This window comes from Schistocerca serialis, chromosome 7 (assembly GCF_023864345.2).
Source record: "Schistocerca serialis cubense isolate TAMUIC-IGC-003099 chromosome 7, iqSchSeri2.2, whole genome shotgun sequence".
Taxonomy (NCBI): Eukaryota; Metazoa; Arthropoda; class Insecta; order Orthoptera; family Acrididae; genus Schistocerca; species Schistocerca serialis.
In genome coordinates, this window is record NC_064644.1 from 405,755,169 (window position 1) to 405,772,646 (window position 17,478).

Sequence of the window (17,478 nt, forward strand, 5' to 3'; positions counted from 1 at the left end):
GCTACAAACTGTGGCAACTACTTTTCTGAGGCCATCCTCACCTCCTTTAGGCAGTGGTTGGGTTGGTGAAAATAGTTGGCATTGCACATGGAGTCAAGTGCAGCTCACATACCCACAGTTGATAGGAGCCGAGTGGAGGGTCTAAGCCAGAGGCTTAGCTGATTCTGCAATGACCTCTGATGCAAAGTTCATGATTTCCACTATTGGGCAGAAAACTGTATGGCCTCCAATGGCAGCTTGTGGACTTACAGTTATTTCTGCTGACTCTTGATCACAAGGTCCTGGGTTCAATTTCTGGCCAGCTCAGGGTTTTTTTTATTTTTTTGTGTGTGTGTGTGTGTGTGTGTGTGTGTGAGTGTGTTTTGCTCATCATTTCATCACTGACATGGAAGTCACCAAAATAAAAAGACTTGCACCAGGCATCCAAACCCCCCAGGAAGGGACTCTTGGCTACAAGTGACATACACACACATTTCATTTTTGTATGGCCTTCCTCAATAGGTGGTTGTGTACTACACAAGGGAAGCAGTTACCTGAAAAGTAGAGTACATGTGACATGCCCATTGGTATTTTAAGGTTTGAGGAATCTCTCCTTGTGATCAGTGATGAAATTCCTTTTCAAATCCAAAGATAGATCAGCTACATTACTCTTAGAATACAATTGCCTTCACAGAGAGAGTAGAGAAAATATTAATGTGTTATTAGTAAATTGTGTGAACACCCTTCATGGTAATGTACCAAAATTACTGTTGCCTATTAAAGGTAATAATGCACAGATAGCATCAGTAACACAAAGTTGGTTGACACCAAGAATTTGATAATATCTAGTGAGTCTATTACTGATCCCGAATGTAAAATAATGTGGTGAGGTTAAGTATCAAAGTTGGATCAAATATGGTAAATGAATGCTTTATAGACCTCCTGCATAAGGAGCTGTAGTGGCAGAGTGCTTCAGAATGCACAGAAAGAATCGCACAAGTAAGTTTCATGATCATACTTTCATAATTGGGGAGTCTTTGATTTGGTAGCAAGGTAGAGAATGGCAGAATCATGCTTGTCGAAACTGGTGCAAGACGTATGGATCTGTACTGTAGGACACTGTATTTTTTGGTAAGTGGATACAGGGGGTGGACAAAAATGTGGAAACACCAAAAACACAACACATTATCATGCCTAATATGATGCAGGAAACCTACAGGCATTCAAAACAGCTTCCACTCATCTCAAAATGGATAAATACAGTTCCTGTATGGTTTTCTATGGAATCTTACACTATTCTTCCTGCAAAATAGTAACAACTTCAGGTAACAATGATGGTGGATAGCAATCACACATCCTTTTACACCACAAAGGTCAGTAACACTGAGTCTGGTGACTGCTGTGGCCAGGAGATATGCAAAAAAATCATTCTCATGCTCACAAAACCGTTCCTGGACAAGCTGAGCTGTGTTAAAAGGGGCCCTGCTCTCTTAGAACACAGCATCACCACTGTGGGATGGACCTGGTCAGCTAAAATGGTCACATAATCCTTGGTAGTAATGTGACCTTGTGGAATAACCATGAGGCCTGTGGAATACCACAATATGGCTGCCCAAGAAACTCAGCCAACATTAGAAACTGTGTGAAATGACTTTTGCAGCTGTCGCCCTCTTACTTTTCATTACAATCACTCAACAAACACACCTTCATCTCTGCTGTGACTCAGTGGATGGTGTTTTTCTGTATGAGGTATAACTCTTCAAAACAGTGCCTCTTGAAACACCATACAATTTGACTCCCTTGGTTACAGAAGCACCCACCATGCAACCGTCAACAATTAACCCACTTAACTCACAGTTATATGGAACACTGTTCTGATGACGACTAATGACTGCAATGTACTGATGACACTGCACAGGTCGAATACAACAGCTAAACCTGCAGGATTGACTGGATCTCTATTTATGTTCAAACAAACATTTCTTGCAGTGTTTCCTTATTTTTGCCCAACCACTTAGGAAAAGTGACTCTTGAACGCATTCTCTTAGACATCCCAGCAACAAACAGACCCGAACTTTCCAAACTGATTAACAAAGAGCGGGCATCAGTGACCATGAATATGGATGTTACAAGGAATAATAAGAAAGGCAGGAAAATATTTTTGCTTAGAAAGAATGATAGGATACGAATTACAGAGTATGTGAGGAATGAACATCAAATATTTAGCTCTGAGGATGAAGTGAGGAATATAAATAGGTAAAATTCAAAAGCATTTCTCAATATGCTGTAGGTCAGTATGTTCTGCATGAGGTTTTAAAGAACAGGAAAAGGGACAAAAATTAGAGTTTAACATCCTATCAACAACGTCACTGGAGACACATTAAGGAAGGAAATTGGCTGTGGTGTTTCAGAGGAACCATCCCAGCACTTGCCATTAGTGGCTTATGGAAGTCATGGCCAGATGGATATTGGAACTGCCATCCTCCCGAATGCAAATCAAGTATACTAACCACTATGCTGCCTCTTTCTGAGTGGATGGGAAAGACCCACTGTGATTCAATAGCCACATTAGAAAGTGGCTACAAAAGCAAAGAGAGCTTCATCACAGAAGCATAGTTAATAAATAAAAGCTGAATGAAGTGAAAATGAGCATAAGGAAATCAATATGAGAAGCATTCAAAGAAACTGAAAGCAAAATTTTGTCAACCGTCTGACTAAGAAATTTAGTCCCATGTAGTCAGTAAACAGACTGCAGTCACTCAGTGACCATACTGTTTCCAAACTGAAAGATGACAAAGAGAGGCCTTAAATACTGAATTTGGTCTTCTGAAACTGTTTCAACATAGAAAATTGTAATAGGGTACCTACTATCAAAACTTGTGTGAATGCCGAGATGGTAGATAATAATACAAGTAATTATGGATTAGAAAATCAACTAAAACTGTTCAATAGAGGAAAGACACTTGGACTAAATGAGATACCTGTGATATTGTACAGATATCACATGAAAGAACTTTCTCCCCCTCTAGCAGTAGTTTCTCATGGATCACTGGAGGGTACCTAGAAAGTGGAAAAAAGCACAGGTTACTCCCATTTTCAAGAAGGGTCATAGGACAGATGCACAGGATTATACACCTATAGAGAAAGTGTGGCAGATATGATACGCGAGTTGGGATGGAAGTCATTAAAGCAAAGACGTTTTTCGTCACAGCGAGATCTATTTACGAAATTTCAGTCACCAACTTTCTCTTCCGAATGCGAAAACATTTTATTGAGCCCAACCTACATAGGTAGGAATGATCATCAAAATAAAATAAGAGAAATCAGAGCTCGAACAGAAAGGTTTAGGTGTTCGTTTTTCCCGTGCGCTGTTCGGGAGTGGAATGGTAGAGAGATAGTATGATTGTGGTTAGATGAACCCTCTGCCAAGCACTTAAATGTGAATTGCAGAGTAGTCATGTAGATGTATTAACATCAATCTGTTGTAGACTTATTGAACATGTTTTATTCTCATGTATTATGAGGATGCACAGGACAAAAATCTCTTCTATAAAAACCAACATGGATTCCGCAAATAGAGATCTTATGATACTCAGCTCCCTCAGTTCATCCACTATGTATGCAGTGTGGCTCATCACACCAGGTGCATTATTTGCTGAAGTCAGTAAACTCATAAAGTCAGCAGGATAATTTCATGGATTTTATTGTCTTTTCTGGTGGCTTGAATGATATTTGCAAAAACAAAATGCATACTGCCTGTCGAGAATTAAAGAAATGTCTTGAACTCCTAACTCACACCAATGTACTACCATTTAATACTCTACATAGATATGTTTCACCACAGTGGCCCTGCATAAACTAGGAAATTAGTGAAGTGAACAAGCTATATGTGAAAACATGCAAACACTCTAAAACATATCTACTACAGATATAAATGTAAGCCATAGATTCCAAAGAACACATGGATTACTTCTAAATGGGCTAGAGAAGAAATTGTTTGCTAATTTAATGCTCAATGAATTAGGGAAAAAAGGAAGAACAAAATGGTCATTGTCAGCACAGTCCATCAGCAGATGCTTATACATTTCCATTTTTGGAGTAAACAACTGATGGACTAGATCAGAAAAACCCCAAACATAATCTGTAAAGACACACAAGCAAATACTACAAAATACAATGAGGTAAATGTACCTCAGTGTACCAAAAAATACAATTCTACTTCACATTAATGTACAATCACTTAGGGGTAAACTTAATGAATTGCAGTGCTGGCTTGAACGAATTGCAGTGCTGGCTTGAACAAACTAACTGTAGCATGCTCTGTATTAATGAGCAATGGCCAAATAGTTAATGTATAAAATTATGAGTCCCATTTGATACTGATCCCAAGTTATTGCAGAACAAATATTGCACATGGTGGGGGTCAGAGACAGTCTACATATAGAGCATTCAGTTATAGATGTTAGTGGTCCGTAACTAGAAGGTGCATTTGAAGCAGCAGCAGTGGTACAACATTTAAAAAAAAATGTAATAGTGTCACTCTATCCTACACCAGGAACTGGTGATAAACTTAGTGAGCTATTACTATCAGTTTCAAGATATAGAAGTCACAAACTTTTCATACCTCAGCTAGTGAGATATAAGAGGAAAAAGAAAGAACATATCTCACTTAATCTCTACTGCATCAATGAATAATCCACAATGCTAATAGTATGCTTAGGCAACATAATAAGTAGTCAGCATGAAGATTATGTGCGAGTCTTTTTGTTGCACCTATCTGTGACTCAACATCTCCGCTATATGGTGAGCAGCAACTGTTAAAGTCCATCATGGATTTTCCATTGTTAGATTATGCAGAATGGTAGATTGTAGTGTGGTTAGAATGGTAGATTGTAGTGTAGTTAAATTGGGAATGTATGATCACGAAGGACTATGTCTAAAAATAAGACAATTAGCCTCTGAATGTATCAAACGTTTTGAGAAGTACAAAATACTAAATAAAAATAACATTGAAAATGCGATATGGAACTAAAATCAGTGGACTGGTCCTATAAATTGTCCTCTGAAAGAACTCTTAATGAATGTAGTACTGCGTTTCTAGACATTGTACAATGTATACTAAATATCAGCTGTCAAACAGACTGTAAGAAAAATATTAATGACAATGTAGACCACAAAATACTATGATATGGCACACTCCAAGAAAGGAGGAAGAGGAGATTAGTGTTTAACATCCTGTAGGCAATGAGGCCATTAGAAATGTAGCACAAGCTTGGATCAGGGAAGGGTGGAGAAGAAAAGCAGCCATACAATTTCAGAGGAACCATCATAGCATTTGCCTTAAGTGATTTAGGGAAATCATGGAAAACCTAAGCCAGCCGGTGTGGCCGAGTGGTTCTAGGCGCTTCAGTCTGGACCCGCACGACTGCTACGGTCGCAGGTTCAAATCCTGCATTGGGCATGGATGTGTGTGATGTCCTTAGGTTAATTAGCTTTAAGTAGTTCAAGTTCTAGGGGACTGATGACCTCAGATCTTAAGTCGCATAGTGCTCTGAACCATTTGGAAAACCTAAACCAGGAAGGCCAGATGTGGGTTTGAACCATCATCCCTCCTGAATGTGAGTCCACTGTGCCAACCACTGTGCTAACCCATTTGGTGACGCTACGAATAAATAAGAATACTGCTTCTTATAACTGAAGGCAGATGTGTCAGAAATGGTGAAGCTAAGAAAATATTCACAAAACTAAAACAAGTCTACAAAACAAAAATTAATAGCCAAGTTCAAAGCAAATGATAGCTATACTTTGAAATCTAAAAAAGTCATAAAGCAGCATTCAATGTCATTAAAAATGAAATGAACCTGTGTGAAAAAGACAATCTCATTCTCATAGACTCTACTGTATTAAATGAGTACTTTATAAACTGTACAGATCATTCAAGCTGCAACAACAGTTCTGTTGTTGAGACACTTCCACGTCAAGCTAAAAATATAACTACATTCTCATGATCTAAAATTACTCCACACAATATTAGCAAAGCAATTAACAAGCTTGAAAATTCTTAAATAGGGAATTATTGTAGAATGAGTACCTTTTTCATAAAGAGCATAGCCGATGAAATTAAAATGCCATTGCTTTATCCAGCCACTAGACTTATGGCAGATGCTATTTTCTCTGAAGCTCTTACAATCACAATTACAGACTCAATGTTGAAGAAAGGAGAAAAACACCCACTACTAACATAGACCAATCTCCGTTGTTTCAATTGTATCAAAAAATAACAGGAAACTGGAAAAAATAAACAAATATATGCTTTGCCAACGGCCTTGCCATAGTGGTAACACCGGTTTCCATCAGATCTCTGAAATCAAGCACTGTCATGCTGGGCTAGCACTCGGATGGGTGACCATCCGGTCTGCTGAGTGCTGTTGGCAAGTGGGGTGCACTCAGCCCTTGTGAGGCAAGCTAAGAAGCTATTTGATTGAGAAGTAGCGGCTCTGGTCTCGGAAAGTGATATATGGCTGGGAGAGTGGCGTGCTGACCACATGTCCCTCCATATCCACATCCAGTGATGCCTATGGGCTGAGGATGACATGGCGGCCGGTCAGTATCATGGGACCTTCATGGCCTGCTTGGGAGAAGTTTAGTTTTTTTTATGTCTGTTTTGAAAATAACAGGTTATGGAATGCAAAGCAGTTTGGTTCTAGATCAAATCTGTCAACAGTAAAAGCTGTACAAAATTTTTTAGACATTATACATGATGATGTAAACAGACAAGCTACATGTGCTATCCTAATGGACTTCAGTAAAGCCTTTGATGTGATATCACATGAGACTATTAACAAAATTAGCTCAGTATGACATTAGAGATAACTAATTAAGTGTATTTAGAATCTATATAATGACAAGCTACAGAAAGTATATGCAAATAATCAAGCATCACAGCTGTTGAAAACAATACATGGAATACCACAGGGTTTGGTTCTCAGGCCCTTTCTCTTCATAGCTTACACAAATGATTTCTCAAATCATATACCATGAGAATACATGCTGTATGTCAATGACATCACAGTGATAGCAACAGCTGAAAACTTACAGTGTTCAATTTACAGCAGAGAAATACTCCGCTATATGGTGCATAGCAACTATCCTTTCATTATATTGCAACAGAGAAATAAGTGAGATGATTAATTATTGGTGTCCAGCCAACCAGCTGACTATCAGCAAACCAAAAAATGAAAAATGTGAACTATATTTCAGTCTCCAAGCAAAGAAGTCTGAGAATGAGGATGTAAAATTACTTGGACTTGTGACCGATAAAAGACTGTCTTATTTGGACACATAAACTACTTAAGCAGCAAAATACCAAGAATATTATTTTTGTTTCATCAATTAAGACAAAATGTCAGTAGGAATCCTCCTACTATAATCTTATTATGTATTCTTCCAGTTACACCTGCAAGTGGAATAATGTTTTGGGGAAATGCACCACAGTTGAGCCATAATTTTTAAAAGCAGAAGAAAGCCATTAGATATATTCTAGGTCTGTCTCCCAGAAACACTTGCAGAAGTTAGTTCAGATCAGATAATATTATGACAGTTCCCTACATCTACATCCAAAATTCTCTAATTTATCCCAGAGAAAATTGAAACAAACTTAGACTAAAAAATGTTCATTTTTCACAATGCAAGAAATGAACCATGAACCATGGACCCTGCCATTGGTGGGGAGGCTTGCGTGCCTCAGCGATACAGATCGCTGTACTGTAGGTGCAACCACAACGGAGGGGTATCTGTTGAGAGGCCAGACAAACTTGTGGTTCCTGAAGAGGGGCAGCAGCCTTTTCAGTAGTTGCAAGAGCAACAGTCTGGATGATTGACTGATGTGGCCTTGTAACAATAACCAAAACGGCCTTGCTGTGCTGGTACTGCAAACGGCTGAAAGCAAGGGGAAACTATGCCCGTAATTTTTCCCGAGGGCATGCAGCTTTACTGTACGATTAAATGATGATGGCATCCTCTTGGGTAAAATATTCCGGAAGTAAAATAGTACCCCATTCGAATCTCCGGGCGGGGACTACTCAAGAGGATGTCGTTATCAGGAGAAAGAAAACTGGCGTTCTACGGATCGGAGCGTGGAATGTCAGATCACTTAATCGGGCAGGTAGGTCAGAAAATTTAAAAAGGGAAATGGATAGGTTAAAGTTAGATATAGTGGCAATTAGTGAAGTTCAGTGGCAGGAGGAACAAGACTTCTGGTTGGGTGACTACAGGGTTATAAACACAAAATCACATAGGGGTAATGCACGAGTAGGTTTAATAATGAATAGGAAAATAGGAATGCGGGTAAGCTACTACAAACAGCATAGTGAACGCATTATTGTGGCCAAGATAGATATGAAGCCCACACCTACTACAGTAGTACAAGTTTATATGCCAACTAGCTCTGCAGATGACGAAGAAATTGAAGAAATGTATGATGAAATAAAAGAAATTATTCAGATAGTGAAGGGTGATGAAAATTTAATAGTCATGGGTGACTGGAATTCGGTAGTAGGAAAAGGGAGAGAAGGAAACGTAGTAGATGAATATGGATTGGGGCTAAGAAATGAAAGAGGAAGCCGCCTGGTAGAATTTTGCACAGAGCACAACTTAATCATAGCTAACACTTGGTTTAAGAATCATGAAAGAAGGTTGTATACAGGGAAGAACCCTGGAGATACTAAAAGGTATCAGATAGATTATATAATGGTAAGACAGAGATTTAGGAACCAGGTTTTAAATTGTAAGACATTTCCAGGGGCAGATGTGGACTCTGACCACAATCTATTGGTTATGACCTGTAGATTAAAACTGAAGAAACTGCAAAAAGATGGGAAATTAAGGAGATGGGACCTGGATAAACTGAAAGAACCAGAGGTTGTACAGAGTTTCAGGGAGAGCATAAGGGAACAATTGACAGGAATGGGGGAAAGAAATACAGTAGAAGAAGAATGGGTAGCTTTGAGGGATGAAGTAGTGAAGGCAGCAGAGGATCAAGTAGGTAAAAAGACGAGGGCTAGTAAAAATCCTTGGGTAACAGAAGAAATATTGAATTTAATTGATGAAAGGAGAAAATATAAAAATGCAGTAAATGAAGCAGACAAAAAGGAATACAAACGTCTCAAAAATGAGATCGACAGGAAGTGCAAAATGGCTAAGCAGGGATGGCTAGAGGACAAATGTAAAGATGTAGAGGTTTATCTCTCTAGGGGTAAGATAGATACTGCCTACAGGAAAATTAAAGAGACCTTTGGAGATAAGAGAACCACTTGTATGAACATCAAGAGCTCAGATGGAAACCCAGTTCTAAGCAAAGAAGGGAAAGCAGAAAGGTGGAAGGAGTATATAGAGGGTCTATACAACGGTGTTGTACTTGAGGACAATATTATGGAAATGGAAGAGGATGTAGATGAAAATGAAATGGGAGATACGATACTGCGTGAAGAGTTTGACAAAGCACTGAAAGACCTAAGTCGAAACAAGGCCCCCGGAGTAGACAACATTCCATTGGAACTACTGACAGCCTTGGGAGAGCCAGTCCTGACAAAACTCTACCATCTGGTGAGCAAGATGTATGAAACAGGCGAAATACCCTCAGACTTCAAGAAGAATATAATAATTCCAATCCCAAAGAAAGCAGGTGTTGACAGATGTGAAAATTATCGTACAATCAGTTTAATAAGCCACAGCTGCAAAATACTAACATGAATTCTTTACAGACGAATGGAAAAACTAGTAGAAGCTGACCTCGGGGAAGATAAGTTTGGATTCCGTAGAAATATAGGAACACGTGAGGCAATACTGACCCTATGACTTATCTTAGAAGAAAGATTAAGGAAAGGCAAACCTATGTTTCTAGCATTTGTAGACTTAGAGAAAGCTTTTGACAATGTCTACTGGAATACTCTCTTTTAAATTCTAAAGGTGGTAGGGGTAAAATACATGGAGCGAAAGGCTATTTACAATTTGTACAGAAACCAGATGGCAGTTATAAGAGTCGAGGGACATGAAAGGGAAGCAGTGGTTGGGAAGGGAGTAAGACAGGGTTGTAGCCTCTCCCCAATGTTATTCAATCTGTATATTGAGCAAGCAGTAAAGGAAACAAAAGAAAAATTTGGAGTAGGTATTAAAATCCATGGAGAAGAAATAAAAACTTTGAAGTTCGCCAATGACATTGTAATTCTGTCAGAGACAGCAAAGGACTTAGAAGAGCAGTTGAATGGAATAGACAGTGTCTTGAAAGGAGGATATAAGATGAACATCAACAAAAGCAAAACGAGGATAATGGAATGTAGTCGAATTAAGTCGGGTGATGCTGAGGGAATTAGATTAGGAAATGAGACTGTTAAAGTAGTAAAGGAGTTTTGCTATTTGGGGAGCAAAATAACTGATGATGGTCGAAGTAGAGAGGATATAAAATGTAGACTGGCAATGGCAAGGAAAGCGTTTCTGAAGAAGAGAAATTTGTTAACATCGAGTATAGATTTAAGTGTCAGGAAGTCATTTCTGAAAGTATTTGTATGGAGTGTAGCCATGTATGGAAGTGAAACATGGACGATAAATAGTTTGGACAAGAAGAGAATAGGAGCTTTCAAAATGTGGTGCTACAGAACAATGCTGAAGATTAGATGGGTAGATCCCATAACTAATGAGGAAGTATTGAATAGGATTGGGGAGAAGAGAAGTTTGTGGCACAGCTTGACCAGAAGAAGGGATCGGTTGGTAGGACATGTTCCGAGGCATCAAGGGATCACCAATTTAGTATTGGAGGGCAGCGTGGAGGGTAAAAATTGTAGAGGGAGACCAAGAGATGAATACACTAAGCAGATTCAGAAGGATGTAGGTTGCAGTAGGTACTGGGAGATGAAGAAGCTTGCACAGGATAGAGTAGCATGGAGAGCTGCATCAAACCAGTCTCAGGACTGAAGACCACAACAACAACAACAAGAAATAGCCACATGATAGATTTACCTTATTCAAGACTTTCCAATGCACAAATTAGCCATGAACACATCAGCCTAAAGTTCTTTAACAGATTGCCTAAAAACAGCTCACTTGACTCCTTTATGCAAGTTTAAAAACGTTTCAGAAATTTTGCTAATGTAGCGAAAAAGGAGAGAAGTAAAAAGACTGTGGGTGCATTAGTGGAATAGAGAGGTGTAAGTGATGGAGTGGGAACAGGGAAGGGGTAGGTGGGCGTAGGACAATGACTAATGGTGGTTGAGGCCAGGAGGTTTACAGGAACATAGGACACATTGCTTGGTTAGTAATTGTCCTACACCCACCTATCACCTTACCTGTTTCCACTCTAGCACTACACAGCCCTCTGTTCCACAATGCACCCACAGTCTTTCTATTTCTCTCCTTTTTCACTGACCCCCCCCCCCCCCCCCCCAAATCTCAGTCCAACCTCCTGATAGCACCATTCCCCTGACCTCCCTCCATCTCACCCTGTACGCTCCCACAAGCAGCCATTTACCATCCCCCACCTCTATGCTGTTATCCCTCCTCCTTCTTGCCCCAGACTCCTCCTTACCCCCAACTCTCAGATTGCTTCTCTCATCATGCACTGCTGTTTGCAGTCTGGCCTCAGCAGCTAGAGACTGTGGTCATGTGTGTATGAGTTGTGTTTGTGTGATGTGTGTGTGTTGTCTAATCCTGGTGAAGGCCTTTTTGACCAAAAGCTTACTTGTTTGACAGTCTATTTGTTGTGCCTATCTGTGACTCAACATCCACACTATATGGTGAGTACCAATCTACTTTTTCATAATATTGTCATTAGTCCATCCTGGAATTTTCATGGTTTGATCTTGCTTAACAGCTTTCCTTCTGTCCTATAATCCAGTGCTGTTTTCCTTTGTCACTATATTTTCTACTTATTACTATACTCAGTGTCCATACTGCTTTCTCTTCCTTCCTGTGTTTCACTCATTGCCTCCCAAACCACACCGCATGATCTACTTATGAGACCACACTGATTGTTGATGAAACATCTCACATTCCACATTACTCTCGCCAAAGTCATTAATCCCAGACCTACAAATTGATCTCTTTTTCCTGCATCACTCTCACATATTTTCATGTCTTATTTTCCATATCTTCCTGTGCCACATGAACTTGACCTCATCTTACCAACCCCTCCCCCCTCCCACCCCTCTCTTATTCCAGTTCGCACACACTAACATAATCTAATCATACCTGCTGTCCTCCTCCTTCATACTTACCAGCCCACAGACCTGCGACTGATACGACAATCTTTTTACTTTTTTTATTAACTTATTGTGTTTTCACGTTGATTTCAGTTGGTTTTTGTCTTTCACTATCGGCCTACTCCCTCAGGTTTCATCATGTTTCCCCAAACTTCATCTGTTTTGTCCTCTTCGTGATTTTTCCACGTATTTGGATGTATTTTTGCAAATTTTTTCACACATATTTTTACGTTATTTACATACTTTTACAGGTTTTTATCCTGCACCTCCTTCCATCTGCATAAAAACAGGAAAGTTTCCTGGTTTTTATCCTGCACCTCCTTCCATCTGCATAAAAACAGGAAAGTTTCCTGATCCCTAGCCAGAACCTAGTCCCACATACTGTCCTATGTTGCTTGGCTCATGGAATCTCACCCAGATGGCCATACCATCATTTTACCCATCTCTGGCTGCAACCCCTCATCTCACAATGACCTCCATCTGTTCAGATTCCACTGATCCCTAACTCTCACCAACACAGTCCTGTAAAACCATGTCAGTCAGGCCCAAACATCCTTGCAGTACCTCATCTCCATTGAGAAAATTCTCTTGCTATGCAATCCCAAATTACTGGATCACACACTGAAAGTCTTGCCCTCCAGGAGCCACAGCAGCATGCACAATGCCATCTAAAGAAACTTCCCAACCTGTTCATTTCCTACTCCCACCTTGGAGTACCACTATCCACCACATCTACAAAACCTCCAAACCTCCCCCACACCCCCTCATGGCTGACAAACCCTGCCCACAGACCTACTACATTTACCACACCCTCAGAAACTTCATCCCACCACAACACAGGATCCAGAACCTATACAGATGCAAAATACAGTCATGAATCTTTTCTCCAAAAGCCTTAGCCCCCAAGAAGTATCAGTTCTTTCCAAAGGCCTCACCTTTTGCCCCACTTCCAAATTCAATCATGCAGAACTTGTTAAAGACCTTCTCTCCTTCTCCTGGTCCCTATGGTGGAAACACTTTTTTGCCACCAACCCTACCAACCACTCTCAACCAAAGACCACTTTGAACACTGCCTCCATCCAACCACTGCCTGCAAATCATCCCCCATTAACATTCCAGAGTTTCTTAACCTCCAATCTTGCCCTCACGATCATTCCCCAAATCTGTCAACATGCAAGCTAACATTACATCTGCTGAAAGAACTGCAGTCCACCACTTAAAAACTGTTCTTGACCTTATAATCCTACCTTCTGAGAAAGGCTCCACCACTTTTTTTTTTTTTCTTGAACTGCAAGGATTACCTGGCAGAAGGACTCCACCAGCTGTCAGATTCATCCATCTATAAGCCCTGCTACAGTGAACACATTCCAGAAATCAAGCAGGATGTCTAATCTCTCCTCAAATTCTTAGGCCCATCCCAGAACCTCTCCCCAGGGTCCATCTCTCTCTCTCCTCACCCCTATTACTCCCCGCACTCCTACCTTCTACATGCTTCCTAGAGTTCATAAATCCAACCACCCAGAATGCCCCATTGTGGCTAGTTACTGTGCCTCCACTAAGAGAATCTCTTCTCCCGTGGACCAACATCTTCAGCCTATTACCCGCAACCTATCCTTCTATATAAAAGATATAAATCATTTCCTCCACTGACTCTCCACAGTTCCTGTTACTTTACCATATGGTGCCCTGCTTGTCACTATTGAAGCCACCTCCCTTTACACTAACATCCCTACTGACTGTGACCTTTCTGCTACTAACGCTGCCTTTTTCAATGTCCAACAGATTCTGAATCTACAACCTCTTTCCTGGTCACCACGACCAATTATATGCTCACCCACAATTACTTCTCCTTTGAAGGCATCACCTACAAACAAACCTAGGATATGGCAATGGGCACCCGCATGGCACCATCCTATGCCAACCTATTCATGGCCATCTAAAGGAATCGTTTCTAATCACCCAGAATTCCAGCTCCTCACCTGATTCAGATTCATTTACAACATCTTCGTGATCTGGATCAAGGCTGAGGACATCCTTTCAACATTCCTCCATAACCTCAGCACATTCTCCCTCATTCACTTCACCTGGAAGTAACAGCCAGCCAGTTACAAAATACAGGTTTATGAAACCTTGACAATGGTTTCAAAAGTTTTAAAACTGTCATCTTCAGAAAGTGTTGTATGTACATTCACATAATCTATATCCAATGTGGTAGTTGCTGACTGTCAAGTACATGTATACCTTCTGAAGAGAACAGTTTTAAAACTGTTGAACCCATGGTCAAGGTTTAATGAACATGTATTTAGCATTTGGTTGGCTGTTATTTCCAATCCATTGACACTCTTGCATGTACAGTTGCTGAACTGCAGCCATCTTCAAATATCTTATAACCTCTAAAAAGTAAAAAATAATATGTATTGGCCCTTTAAGATTAATGTAAGTAGTAACATTCTGATCCAAGCATCATCACGTCAGGGGACTGCTAAGTAAATAAAATACACTATGTGATCAAAAGTATCTGGACACCTCACTGAAAATGACTTACAAGTTCATGGCACCTCCATCATTAATGCTGGAATTCAGTGTGGTGCTGGCCCATTGATGACAGCTTCCACTCTTGAATCAGGTGCTGGAAGGTTTCTTGGGGAATGGCAGCCCATTCTTCATGGAGTGCTACACTGAGGAGAGGTATTGATGTTGGTGGGTGTTGCCTGGCATGAAGTCAGCGTTCAAAAACATCCCAATGGTGTTCTATAGGATTCAGGCCAGGACTCTGTGCAGGCCAGCCCATTACAGGGATGTTATTGTCATGTAACCACTCTGCCACAAGCCGTGCATTATGAGCAGGTGCTCGATCGTGTTGAAAGATGCAGTTGCCATCCCCAAATTTTTCATCAACAATGGGAAGCAAGAAGGTGCTTCAAACATCAATGTAGGCCTGTGCTGTGATAGTGCCATGCAAACTAGGGGTGCAAGTTGCCTCCATGAAAAACATGACCACACCATAACACCACCGCCTCCAAATTTTACTGTTGGCACTACACACGGTGGCAGACAGTGTTCACTGGGCATTTGCCATACCCACATTGTGCACTATGATTTTTCACTCCACACGACATTTTTCCACAGTTCACTCGTCCAATGTTTACGCTCCTTACACCAAGCGAGGTGTCATTTGCCATTTACCAGCGTGATGTGTGGCATATGAGCAGCCGCTCGACCCTGAAATCCAAGTTTTCTCACCTCCTGCATCACTGTCATAGTACTTGCAGTGGATCCTGATGCAGTTTGGAATTCCTGTGTGATGGTCTGGATAGATGTGTGTCTATTACACATTACAACCTTCTTCAACTGTCGGTGGTCTCTGTCAGTCATCAGACAAGGTCAGCCTGTACACTTTTGTGCTGTACATGTCCCTTCATGTTTCCACTTCACTATCACATCAGAAACAGTGGACATAGGGATGTTTAGGAGTGTGGAAATCTCACTTGCAAATGTATGACACAAGTGACACCCAATCACCAGTGCACATTCGAAGTCCGTGAGTTCCACGGAGTGCCCCATTCTGCTCTCTCACGATGTCTAATGACTACTGAGATCACTGATATGGAGTACCTGGCAGTAGGTGGCAGCACAATGCACCTAATATGAAAAACGTGTGTTTTTTGGAGTGTCTGGATACTTTTGATCGCATAGTGTATAAACAGAATACATCTGAAAATTATAAAGTATTAAATTTAAATATCTAGCTATCTAGCCAATGAATGTAAGTATAAAATCATTGAGTCTAAGTCTTAATCAATTAACTCTGAAAAATTCGTAATATAGACACAACTGTCAATGACACCTGTAACCACGCGACTGCCGATTTGGTTCGCAGCACTTGGTCACATCCCGTGCACTGCATACCACATTTGGCGTGACTTGAGGTTTAATGATGTATGAGTTAGTATGCTGTCATCAAACTGCTGCAGGACATAAGCCTCATAAGGTAGGTTAATGCGTGAAACTAATTTCATACGTAATTATGTGAAAGTATGACATAAAATAAAAAGGTAACTATTTTTTAACAATGTGAGGCTGGTTAAAGATCAATTGGTTTTCATATTTTATATTAAGTAATTATAACTTCTCTAGTTATTTTGAGTTGTGGATGTCGAATGTGCAGATTTGGAAGAGACGACACCAAACAATGGAGGCTTATACACAGCAATAATGAAAATATGTTGTTCTAGAAAGAACTAAACCCTTATTTTTATTTACTTAATGGTCCCTGTCATGATGATGCTTCGATCAACATATTACTATCTACAGTAATCTTAATCAAGATATTAAAAGTTATCCCAGTTTTTAAAAGAAGGTGACAAATAACTTCCCCAAAGCTAAGGAGCTCAATTGTGCCAACATTTTCAAAGATATTTGAGGCATTGCCACACACACAAATAAGCAGCTACTCTGAAAAACAAAAGCTTCTATGTGACAATCAGTTTGGTTTCTGCAAGGGAAGAAGCACAACAGCGGCCATTTTGGAAATTGTGTATCAAGGAAGGAAGTTGGTGTTTTATGGGGTGCATAGGAGCACATTGGCTGTGAGGCATTCTTATTTAAGCAACAGAAAACACTTTGTCTGTTAGAAATGTAAATTCCTCCTTAATGGAAATCAGCACGTGTTCCACAAGGATCTATTCTTGGACCCTTCTTCCTCCTTATAGCAATTATTGATTTGTCTAATAGTACAGCTCATTCTCATATGTCATGCTGATGATACAACACTACTTACCATAAATCAGAGAATTCCAGATCTGAATAGGCTAACAAAAGAAAGCCTTGATATGGTCGACTGGTTTGCAGCTAGTAAACTCCTGCATCATTCTGATGAAACCCAACTGCTAATGGGAATTCAAATGAAGTAGAAAATAAGTCAGTAAAACTTTTAGGTATTTACATTGACTCCAGACTCTGATGGGAGGAACATATCATCACGTGTATGAAAAAATATCTTGCGTGTGATATTTCATTTTGAAACTTAGGGGTTTAAAGAGCTTGGACTACCTTAGGGTGACATACTTTTTACTAATCCAGCCACATATGGTCTGATTGTATGGGGGCACCCCCTCACATCAAGAATATTTTAAAAATAAAAAAAATATTGCGCATAATGCGTAAAACTGGTCATATGGGGCACTGTCACCCTTGCTTTTCCGAGCTCAGAAAACTCGCAATTATAAATTTATACATATATGTGTCT